General features: G+C 43.0%; 1 long non-coding RNA gene across 1 annotated transcript in view; it reads right to left on the bottom strand.

The window, feature by feature from the left end:
- Positions 1-395: 395 nt before the first annotated feature.
- Positions 396-12849, bottom strand: part of LOC142852917 (uncharacterized) — a 29089-nt gene continuing 16635 nt past the window's right edge. The window contains exon 4 of the long non-coding RNA XR_012911023.1: positions 396-422. This is a non-coding gene — a long non-coding RNA (uncharacterized LOC142852917). The remainder of the gene's footprint in view (positions 423-12849) is intronic.

Raw genomic sequence — 12849 nt, 5'->3', positions numbered from 1 at the left:
GAGGCAGAGAACGTGCCTCAATTCAGATGCCCCTGCTCAGCTGTCCAGCCATCAGCATAGGAAATTCAGAGACACAAATGACATCAGAACAACTGGGGAAAACATGAAAACCAGAGCTAAGGAAGCACACTCAGGAGGCAGAGGCAGGAGGATCTCTGTGAGTTCAAGATCAGCCATGTTCACAAAGGGAGTTCCAGGACATCAAAGCTGTTACATAGAGAAATCTTTTCTTGAAGAATCAGAACTCCCCCCTGCCCCCCGAAAAAGCAAAGGAAGCTTGAGTCTGTACACAGCTTGGTAGGCAAGCATGAGGCCTGACTTCCATGTCCCTCCGTGCAAACAGGAATGATGACATGTGCTTGGAATCCCACCCCCGGCAAGGCAGCCATCTGCTGATTACTGGGTCTCACTGTCAAGTGACCCTGTATCAAAAAAACAAAACAAAACAAAAAAACCAGTGACTGTGTCTGAGGAACAAACACTGAGGTTCCCCTGTGGCTTCCACATGCACATACCCCAAATGAATGTATGTGTACACACAGACACAAGTGCATGCGTATATGTGTAAGAAGAAACACAGATACACACACATGGGGGGGGGGGAGAGGAGAGAGAGGAGAGAGAATAATAGATCAATTAAACTTTTGTGGACTGATTGGTGTGTCTCAAAGTATTTTGATTTTTGATTCTTTGAGACAGGGCTAGCGGCTCATTCTGCAGTTCAGTGAAGGCCCTATGTATCTCTAATGGTGACCTCAAACATCTGCTTGTTCTGCTCTACTGCCAAGTGTAGACATTACAGATATTGGCCTCCCTCTTCATCTGTCCAGTGCTACAAATCTGTACCAGATACTGAAGCGTGCTGGAGCAACCTCTGTGACTAAGGTGATCCTGAAACCATTTTACAAATTTTATGGAGGGTTTGTAAACAGAGGTCTCTCTGGACTGAACCATCCAGCAGCGGCTTTGAAATAAATCCTCATTATATTGTTATATTGAGTACAGAATTTTGGCCTATAGTTCAGGCTTATTACTAAATATCTCTTACTTTTTTTTTGTTTTTTTGAGACAGGGTTTCTCTGTGGTTTTGGAGCCTGTCCTGGAACTAGCTCTTGTAGACCAGGCTGGTCTCGAACTCACAGAGATCCGCCTGCCTCTGCCTCCCGAGTGCTGGGATTAAAGGCGTGCACCACAACCACCTGGCTCTCTCTTACATTTAAATTAATCTGTTTCTATTAATCTATGTATTGCCATGTGGCTGTGGCTTTACCAGTTCCCTGTTGTCTTGTTTCTCAGGCAGCTGGCTCCTGTCTTTGGACTCTGCCCTTTTTTCTCCCTGTACCTCCGTTTGGCTTTTCCAAACCTGTACCCTTATTCTGCCTTGCTGTAGGCCAAATCAGCTTTATTACCAACCAATGAAAAGAATACATATTCACAGTGTACAGAAGGGTTATTCCATGGAAAGACCTGGCGTCAGGAAGTGGAAGAAAAAGGATCTCTGGACTCAGAATTAGTGTGGATTCTCTGAACTCATGTTGTATAGCTTGGGTCCCTCTTAGCAGATATTCACACCGAGAAAGGTGTCAGAAACTAAAGAACTGGTATCACAGGATGAGAAGTGTCAGTGGATACCATAGTCACTTCCCAAAGCTCAGAGAGACTAGGGACAGAGCCCCTGAAAGCCTCAGAAGAGACAGTCCCTGGTAGAAATGAGAAGGCTAGGAGATGGGCTGACTCTACACAGCCAAACCTCTAGGACCTGATGACAGTTCTGACCAACAGGCAGAAAACTTCTTAGTGTTCTTCATCTTGGGTCACCATCTTTTGTCAGGGCACAGGCAAAAGTCACATCAACACAGATGAACAGACACCACATAACCTTTGTCCTGGGGAATGGGATATTGGCTTTCACATTCTGAGGAACATCTGGCTCGTGAGAGCCACACAGAGTGACACTCATGTTGAACATGGGGACTAAGAAACCGGAACTAGGGATTGTGTTGGGGGGATTCCTTGGTTGGCAGAGTACTTGTCAGACAACAGTGGGGACCTACATTTGTGTCCCAGCACCCACATATAATGTCAGTGGCACTAGCACACAGTGGTAATCCTTACTCTTGAGAGTACCCAAACCACACAAAGACACAACTAAGAAAGATAATTACAGACCAATCTTCCTCGTGAACATTAATTCAAAAATAATCAAGTACTGGTAAACCAAATCCAAGAACACATCAGAAAAATCATCCACCATGACCAAGTAGGCTTCATCCCATAGATGCAGGCAGGGATGGTTCAACATACAAAAATGTGTCAATGTAATCCACCATGAAAACAAACTGAAAGAAAAAAACCACATGATTATCTCATTAGATGCTGAAAAAGCCTCCAACAAAATGCAACATCCCTTCATGATAAAGGTCTTGGAGAGAGCAGAGATACAAGGAACATACCTAAACATAATAAAGGCAATATACAGCAAGCCAACACTCAACCTCAAATTAAATGGAGAGAAACTCCCAGTGATTCCACTGAAATCAGGAACAAGACAAGGTTGTCTACTCTCTCCATATCTATTCAATATAGTTCTTGAGGTCCTAGCTATAGCAATAAGACAACAAAAGGAGATCAAGGGGATACAAATCAAAAAAGAAGAAGTCAAACTCTCACTATATGTTGATGATATGATAGTTTACATAAGCAGCCCCAAAAATTCTACCAAGGAACTTCGAAAACTCATAAACACTTCACTAATGTAACAGGATTACAACTCAAAAAATCCGTAGCCCCCCTGTACATAGATGTTAAATGGGCTGAGAAAGAAATCAGAGAAACATCACCCTTCACAATAGCCACAAATAACAAAATACCTTGGAGTAATTCTAAGCAAACAAGTGCAAGACCTGTATGACAGGAACTTTAAATCTTTGAAGAAAGCAATTGAAGACACCAGAAAGTGGAAAGATCTCCCATGCTCTTGGGTAGGTAGAATTAACATAGTAAAAAAGGCAATCTTTCCAAAATCAAATGCAATGCCCACCAAAATCCCAGCAAAATTCTTCACAGACCTTGAAAGAACAATACTCAATTTCATATGGAAAAGCAGAAAACCCAGGATAGTAAAAACAATCCTGTGCAATAACGAAGCTTCTAGACACATCACAATCCCTGACTTCAAACTCTACTACATATCTATAGTACTGAAAACAGCCTGCTACTAGCATAAAAACAGACAAGAGGACCAATGGAACCGAAATGAAGACCTAGATATCAATCCACACACCTATGAACACCTGATTTTCGAAAAAGAAGCAAAAAATATCAAATGGAAAAAGGAAAGTATATTCAACAAATGGTGTCGGCATAATTGAATATCAACATGTAGAAGAATGCAAATAGATCCATAGCTATCACTATGCACAAAACTCAATTCCAAATGCATCAAAGACCTCAACATAAAACAAAGCACACTGACCCTCATAGAAAAGAAAGTGGGAAGTACACTTGAACGCAATGGCTCAAGAGATCACTCTCTAAATACAACCCCAGTAGCACAGACACTCAGTGAAACAATAAGTGGAACCTCCGGAAACTGAGAAACTTCTGTAAAGCAAAGGACACAGTCAACAAGACAAAATAGCAGCCTACTGAATAGGAAAAGATCTTCACTAACCCCACATCAGACAGAGGGTTGATCTCCAAAATATACAAAGAACTCAAGAAATTGGTCATCAAAAGAACAAATAATCCAATAAAAAAATGGAGTACAGACCTAGACAAAGAACTCTCAACAGAGAAATAAAATGACTGAAAGACACTTAGGGAAATGGCCAACATCCTTAGCCATCAGAGAAATGCAAATCAAAACAACTCTGAGATTACAATTTACATCCGTAAGAATGGCCAGGATCAAAACCACTGAGAACTTATGCTGGAGAGGATGTGGGGTAAAGGGAACACTCCTTCAAAGCTGGTGGGAGTGCAAACTGGTAAAGTCTCTTTGAATATCAGTATGGCGATTTCTCAGAAAACCAGGAAATAATCTACATCAAGACCCAGCAATACCACTTTTGGGTATATACCCAAAGGATGCTCAATCATACCACAAGGACATGTGCTCAACATGTTCAGAGCAGCACTGTTTGTCATAGCCAGAAACTGAAAACAACCTAAATAGCTCTTGACTGAAGAATGGATAAGGAAAATGTGGTACATTTATGTAATGGAGCACTACACAGCAGAAAAAATCATGACATCTCTAAATTTGCAGGCAAATTGATGGAGCTAGAAAACATCATACTGAGTGAGGTAACCCAGACCCAGAAAGAGAAATATCATATGTACTCACTCATAAATGGCTTTTAGACATAAAACAAAGAAAATCAGCCTACAATTCACAATCTTGGAGAACCTAGACAACCTTGAAGACCCTAAGAGAGACATACATGGATCTAATCTACATGGGAAGTAAAAAAGACAAGATCTCCTAAGTAAATTGGGAGCATGGGGACCATGGGAGAGGGTAGAAGGGAAGGGGAAAGGAAGGGGAGCAGAGAAAAATATATCGCTCAATAAAAACAATTTAAAAAAAGAAAAAAGAAAAGGCAGACAGGTTTGCCTTGCTAACAGGCTTCACAGTAAAGCCTAAACAGGTTGCAGGTGCAGCTTTCCATTAAAGAAACATACTCTGCTCTGACTGTTCCCATAATAACTATTCGTGTCTCTGCTAAATGATTAGAGGGAAAGAGTGTGTTCTAAGATATGGGAAGGTCTGAAGACATGAAAACTTAACTTAAAACTTGTAACTTCAAATTGGAGCTGTTCTGGGAAACAGCACATAGTTCACCATCATCTTAATGAAGTGCAGCCAGGTGGGAAGTCACTGTTTTGACTAGGGATGGAAGAGAGGAATGTCATGTAACTTTACCAGCATTTTGACCACCTAGGAGGAGCGAGCCTACCTAGGAGGTAACAATAGATTTCCAGGAGTTTTTGGATTAGGATGGATTTTTGTATAATTCCTGTCTGTCCTGGAAACATGGTTTATGAAGAGAAAGGGTAATCCACTTGGTATAGGTTTTAGAGACAATGAACTGTTTACACTGTTGAAAATTGGTTTTGCCTTCTACAAATTGTGGTTGTGCCTTGTTATCATTCTTGTAATAAAAAGGTACTTTAGTTGCATATTAGCAGAACACACAGTTGAGAGATCTTAAACTTCTTAACAAGAAATTTTAAAGCTTTACAGAAAGTTTAAATAACTGGATATTTTTAAGAAACAGTTTCTCAATTGTTTTTATTGAGCTATATATTTTTCTCCACTCCTCTCCTGCCTCTCTCCTCCCCTTCTACCCTCTCCCATGGTCCCCCCCAAAAAACAGTTTTTTAAAAGCTTAAATTATTAAAGCTATAGGACATTTAAAAATTTTTAAGATCTTTTATTATGATACCTTTGCTAATATATGATCTTAATAAATAGATAAATAAAAACTAAAACTTAGGACCACAGCTAAACCCAGAGACTGTGTTCCTAGCTTATGATGCAGTAAGATGTTGACCTATGCAGTCTGGCAAACGGTCTCTCCTTAACTAAGGTCTATTCAGCTAACAGAGATTGATTTAGGAATATAGTCTAACATCCTTGCTTTTACTAACATTGTTAAGCTGTAGCTAATTTGATAAACTAAGTCATAGAGAAAACTATTGTGTTCTATAACGGTGTACTATAAAAGGATCAGGAAATTTCCCAGTCTCTTTGTAGACAGTGTTTATGAGTTAAAAGACTTATCTTGAGCTGGTGGTGGCACACGCTTTTAATCCCAGCACTCGGGAGGCAGAGGCAGGTGGGTCTCTGTGAGTTCAAGGCCAGCCTGGTCCACAAGAGCTAGTTCCAGGACAAGCTCCAAAGCTACAGAGAAACCTGTCTCGAAAAACAAAACAAAACAACAACAACAAAAAAGACTTATCTTGATATTAAAGGACCTTCACTTTCGAAACTGCTATTTATTTTGGGCTGAAGAGATTGCTCAGCAGTTAAGAGTACTGACTGCTGTTCCCGAGGACCCAGGTTCAATTCCCAGCACCCACATGGCAGCTCACAACTGTCTGGAAATCCAGTTCCAGGAGATCTGACACCTTCACACTCACATAAAGTTAAAATAAAACCATAAAAAAAGAAACTGCTATTTTTTTAAAGCTAAACCTAGCTGGGATAAGGCCTTAAAATCTCAGTCTTATAAGACATACAAGTTAATAGCCATATACTTCCGAAAGGATCAAATTTTTTTGATATGTTCAGCTTTGTCTGTTTTCAAAGTTAAGCCTAAAACAAATAACTAGAAACCAAGTTTCTCTAGTTTAGATAAACCTAACAGATAATGGTCCTCAAACACTTCAGAGATCTGAGAGTATGGCATTTAAAATGTTTGACAAAAGCTTTTTATGGTAGAGAGACACGCTAGCTCTCGACAGCTCCCCTATCTCCTCCAAAGAAGATGTTGGGTGCAGAAGACCCTCCATGTCCATGTCCATGTGGCCATGGGGCAGAAACAGCTGCCAAGACACTGTCCAGACTGTGGACAAACAGGACACTGGGGAGTCGATTCCCCTGCTTTGCCTAGACAAGGTAAGCCAGTCCTTCCCAAGTTCCTACTGCACAGGAAAGTCTGTCAGATCTTCTGGGCCTGGCAGCCATAGACTGATGCTGCCCTGGGACCTCTGTCCCCAATGACCATGGGGAAATTGGGGTAGCTGTCTAGGTAGCCAGACAGTTTCTGTCATTTTTTGTTTGTTTGTTTGTTTTGTTTTTTTGAGACAGGGTTTCTCTGTAGCTTTGGAGCTTGTCCTGGAACTAGCCCTATAGACCAGGCTGGCCTTGAACTCACAAAGAACCACCTGCCTTGGAGTGCTGGGATTAAAGGTGTGCACCACCATTGCCCAGCCCCTGTCATTTTTAATAGATTTGGAAACTGCTTGGTCCGGGCTTCTGCTTACTCAGGTAACATGTATCCTTCTCTGGCTAGAGGGATGGCTCAGAGGTTAAGAGCACTGCCTGTTCTTGCAGAGGTTCTGAGTTCAGTTTCCAGCAACCACAGTGAGCCTCACAAGCATCTGTAATGGGATCTGGCGCCTCTTCTGCCCTACAGGCATGCATGCAGACAGAACACTGTATACATAATAAATAAATAAATAAATCTTTTTTAAAAAATGTATCCTTCTCAGATTTGATGGTGTTTGACAACTAGGCTAGCCTTTTGCTCTGAAACCAAGGTGTAACTCTGTTCAGCCGTTTCACAGACACCTGCACGTTCCTAGGGAGAGATTGCTGCCCTATATCAATGAATCTGGCCTACGGGAAATTGATATTGAGTCATTCCACAAATTATCTGAAGAACTTTGCCACTATAGTCAGGACACATCTCCATTCCATTCTTTCTGGCAGTCTTCACTCTGCCCATGGCCACTTTCATTCAAAGGGCTGGTGGTAATAACTACAGCCCTGTGCCTACTCCATAGAGAAGTCTCCAGGATGGCAGACCTCCTGCTGAGCACAAGACCACTGGCTGTCCTCCTCGCCATCCCATGCCAACAGGTGTAGCACGAATAATAAAAAACCAGAGACAGAAATTGGGGTTCAGCCTGAAAACCAGAAAAGCAAAGCAACCAAGCCACTAGACAAGTTTTACCTCTACCGAGGCTGGGCGACCACAGACTAAGCCGACTGAGCAGACTAAGCATGCAGCCTCTGTCTTCCCATTGTATATTCCCTCTAGTGCTGGGGTTAAAGGTGTGTGACTCCCTAGTACTGGGATTAAAAGTATGAGGTATGGATCATACCACCTGGATTTGTTTCTGCATTAATCTTGTGTAGCCCAGGGTAGCCTTGAACTCACAGAAGTTCACCTGCCTCTGTCTCCCAGCTCCTGGGATTAAAGCTGTGTGCCACCACTTCCTGACCTCTAGTGGCTTAGTTTTGCCCTTATGATCTTTAGGCAAGCTTTATTTACTAAAACATAAATAAAATATCATTATAAACAGGAAGTAGCCAGATTAGAACTGGTGCCAACATATCCCAAAAGCTCTGGGTGTTCCGTTGGAACCTTCAACTTACTCCTGCATGATCTGAGAAGCCCATTCCTGTCTCTCCAAACAAAGGGAAGGCACCAAAAAGCCCAGTTCTGAATTCTGGGCAGCTGCAACAGCTTCCTCCCCTGAACCTGCTAGCCTCCCAAGTCTCCACCTAAAGCACTCAGCTTTTGACCATACTTGGGCACAAACTCAGCTTGTGGCAGACATGTCATCACCCCTGGCCTGCAACCTCTGTAATCTCCCTGCTTCAGTTTGGGCGTGCTTCTCTAGCCTTGATCTCTGGGACTGGAGAATCTGCCCAGGAGCTGCTTTGCTCAAACAAACCTGTTGACATACTTTTTTTAGTTCAATTTGATCTGGCTTAGTGCATCGGTGGAGAAACCTATTACTGGGGGAATAGAAATCCTATTAAAGTATACTTGCATAGTGTACACCATACCTTGGCTTTGACTCCCAGCACCTCAAAAACTACATTGTAGTGGTACAAACCTATACACCCACCATTCAGGGGGTAGATGCAAAAGGATCTATTCAAGATCATAGTAAATTTTTATGTCACCCTGGGATACATGAGACCCTTTTTCAAAATAAATAAACATACTGACACAATGATTTTTGTTTCCTTTCCCCTTCATTCTTTTCTTCCTCTTCTTCCTTCCTTCCTTCTTTTCTTTCTCTCTCTCTCTCTTTCTTTCTTTCTCAAGAATGTGGTGGAGCACGCCTTTAATCCCAGAACTTGGGAGGCAGATGGATCTCTGTGAGTTTGAGGTCAGCCTGGTCTACAGTGAGTTACAACCAAGAGTACACAGAGAAAATCTGTCTCAAAAACAAAAAAAAAAAAAAAAAGAAAAAAGGAGGAGTAGGAGAAGAAGGAGTGAAGAACAGGGACACATGCATGCTGACTGTTTTATGTCAACTTCACTGACATAGGCAACAATCACCTGAAGGGAGGGAACCTCAATTGAGAAAATGGCTCCATGAGATGAGGAAAGGGTCACTTCCTAGACTGGACCTCCAGGAAGGACCACCGTGGTCTGTGCTGCCACCAGAAGCCAGGTTGGTGTTTGTGGGTCTTGCTGCTGCCGCAGGCTGTGATGAAGTTTGAGATCCATGTGGCTGTAAGTGGTCTGTGCCACTGACTGGTGACTTGGTGATGTCCTTGAGATTTCGAGAGTGGGGCGTATGACTGTAAGCAGACCATAAGGAGGCCTGAGGTCTGTGTGGACCTCTGCAGCCACTGAGGGCCACAAGTGGGTCAGTAGACCTGATACAGACAGAGGCTATGTTGGTATCTATGGCCTGTGTCACCATTAAAGATCATTAGGGGACGTCTGTGGTCTGTGGTGCTGCCCAAAGCCATGTTGATGCCATGTTGATGTTGGAGGGTGTAACATGAGGGTCGGCTTGTTGGGGTTTCTGTCCTGCCTGATACCCCACAGCCAGAAAGCCCCCAAAGAAAATCACACAGAGATCTCCATAAGTTATAAAACTGATTGGCCCATTAGCTCAGGCTAATTATTAGCTCTTATAGGATGAGCAGCAGGCTATATCCCGCCACCCAGCTAGCTTAGCCCTGAAATAATTACACAGAAATGGTATTCATTTAAACACTGCCTGGCCCATTAGTTCTAACCTTTTATTGGCTAACTCTTACATATTCATTTAACCCATCTCCATTAATGTGTATTGCCACTTGACTGTGGCTTACCCATGTGAGTCTAACCAGCGTCCATCTCGGGCAGGAGAAGCATGGCATCTGCCACACTTCCCTTCTTCCCAGAATTCTGTTCTGTCTGCTCCGCCCACCTAAGGGCTACCCTATCAAAAGGCCAAGGCAGTTTTTTTTTCAACTAATGAAAGCAACACATAGAAAGAAGAACCTCCTATACCAGGAGGGCTCTGTTGAGCTGACCCCATGTATCATGGGTGCTGGAGAACTGTCCCTGTCCCTTGATGGCTGCCACACTAGCAGTATGGCCTGGCTACTACCCAGGCCCACCCCATATCTCCCGCATCTGTGACCTTCTGGAGCACCTGAAGGGAGTCATCCTGTGGAAGCACAGCTGCAGGATCTGCAGGACTCGGGGTGGCAGTGGGATGTCCAGGAGGAATCTCGGCAAGGGGGCAGTTTTGATGGTGTAGCAGAAGCCAGAGACTTGAACCAGACCAACAGCTCATTGCAATGAACCTTTGCAAGGAAAGCTGTTTGTACAAAAGGGTACCGTGTGTGACTCGCTGCAGCTTCCAGTGCCACTGCCACAAATGAGTATGTGACAGAGACGTGGGAAAGACAGAGGAGCAAAATGATTCATGAAAGGCAGAACTGGAGAGAAGCCGCAGCTGAGAGAGAAGCAGGCTGTTGCCCAGAGGGATTGGCAAGATTTTTATTATTGTTGTTAATTTTTATTTATACTTTTTTCTGGGGATGTTACAAGGGTGGAAGCAGATATGGAAGGACTGGGAAATGAGTGGGATTTGGGTACGTGATGTGAAATTCCCAAAAGAACCGACAAAAAATATTATGTTATAAAAAAGAAAAAGAAAGAAAACGCCTCCATAAGATCCAACTGTATGCAAGCCTGTAGGGCATTTTTTAAATTAATGATTTATGTGGGTGGTCCCAGCCTGTTGTGGGTGGGGCCATCCCTGAACTGGTGGTCCTGGGTTCTATAAGAAAGTAGGCTGAGCAAGCCATGAAGAGCAAATCAGTAAGCAACACTCTTCCATGGCCTCTGCATCAGCTCCTGCCTCCAGATTCCTGCCCTGCTTGAGTTCCTGCCCTGACTTCCTTCAGTGATGAACATCAAGCTGAAGAGTAAGCCAAATAAACCCTTTCCTCCCCGACTTGCTTTGCCCATGCTGTTTCATCCCAGGACAGCAACCCTAACTAAGAGAGCATGCTTTGGCTCAGTTCTTTGTCCTTTTCTAATCCAAAACCACAGCCAGGGAATGGTGACATCCACAGAGGGGATCTTTCCATCTCAAGGAAACCATGATGACCCCTATAGGTATGCCAGAGGCCCTTCTCCCAGGTGATTCTAGAGTCTGTCAGCTGACAAGTGAGACACCACCAAACCACTTCATCTCACAGTTTACTCTCTTGGCTTTAACAGAAAACCGCAAGTAATGGATTTGTATTTTTTTTCTATAGGATTTCATGTCTTCCCCCCAGAAATTGTAATTCCTATCAATAACATCATTTTCTTCTTTATAAAACTGAAAAATTGGAGACCAATAGAAAAAAAACATAAATTTTAAAATTTAGTGTTAGCATATACTTCAGTTAAAAAAGAAAACAATTCAGTGGAAATAGGAGGGGGACAGGAAGATGTAACAAGGATTAAAATACATTATCTGCATTTATGAAATTGTCAAGAGTTAATTAAAAGAAATTCCAGATGACTCTTTGTAGCTAATGGAAACATAAAGAGAAATGCCATCAGCAGAGGTAGAAACATGCATGCATACAGCATATAAATAAACCTTTGTGATACTCCGTTCTGGGCTATTGTGGAACTCTTTCATACGTCAACAGCCATTTGAGAGCAAAGCTTTGTCCTTTGGTGTTATGTGATAGATATTATACGACATCAGAAATTTTTCCTGTGTATTCAGATATATTGTCAATTTATCTTCAGTAAATATATGGGCATTCAGACAGTAACTGAGTAAAATAATATAAACATACGATTAGAATTGTAAACTCGGCGGTGGTGACGCATGCCTATAATCCCAGCACTTGGCAGGCAGATTCTGAGTTTAATGCCAGCCTGATCTATAAGGAGAGTTCTAAGACAGCCAGGGCTACACAGAGAAACCCTTTCTAAAAAGAAAAAAGACACACTGATGGTTTGGTAATGCATCCTATCCCATTCTCCTCTAAAGTAAAATATTAACAAGTATGAGAAGTCATTTATTTAGTAACTTTTGTTCAAGATCAGCCTCAGACTTTGCGTGTAGCAGAGTATTTTATGTGTAGCTTGAGTTTTGCCACCTAGGGTATCAGAACAACGTGCACTAAAGACGCAGACAATAGAGGCAGCAACTTCTGTGCTTCTTTAGTGGCATCTGGAATGCTGTCCAGCCTTTATTCCCTGGCAGGTGTGTGCGGGTGACGAGCACAGCGCACAGCTGCCTGGATTCACACTAGCGCACCAGTCAAGATGTGAATCAGTGAAGACGTCAAATACTGCCCAATCTTGTAATTAAGATGGTGTTGACCTCAGCCTCTGAGATGCTTTCTAGGTCCTTCAGAGGCTGAAGGACCACACGTTGAGAACTGATGCCTGGGACGTGAGCTCTCGGAGAACGGTGCTGCTTTCGCTTCGTCCATCTATGAACGCCACTGTTGCTCCTCTCACAAACGATCTGCGCTAGGTAGATCCAGGGCCATGGCGACTCAATCTCATCCCGTGCGCTTTTAGAAGAGAGCAAATAAGGCCTGGGACAGCACTGTACAGTAGCAAGGATGGGACCAGAGACTAGGAACGCCCCAGGAGAGAAGAATGCTGCTGGGACTCTTGCCAGGATCCAGCCCAAGCCACTGGCATTTTTTATGGAAGTGTTCTGCATACAGGAGGCTGTTTACCACCACCCCTGTGCTCCAAAACGAAGGCCCTGCCATTTGACAACTGAAAATGTCTTGCGTGTTTTTCAGTGTCCACCAGAGGGCGCGTATTACCGTATCTCACACACGTTTGCTAACAAGCACCTTCAGAGAAGTAGTGGAATTCAATACAGAGATCAGAATTGTGGAGTTTA

This window comes from Microtus pennsylvanicus, chromosome 6 (assembly GCF_037038515.1).
Source record: "Microtus pennsylvanicus isolate mMicPen1 chromosome 6, mMicPen1.hap1, whole genome shotgun sequence".
In the NCBI taxonomy this organism is placed as follows: Eukaryota; Metazoa; Chordata; class Mammalia; order Rodentia; family Cricetidae; genus Microtus; species Microtus pennsylvanicus.
This window is presented reverse-complemented; position numbering and strand designations above follow the sequence as displayed.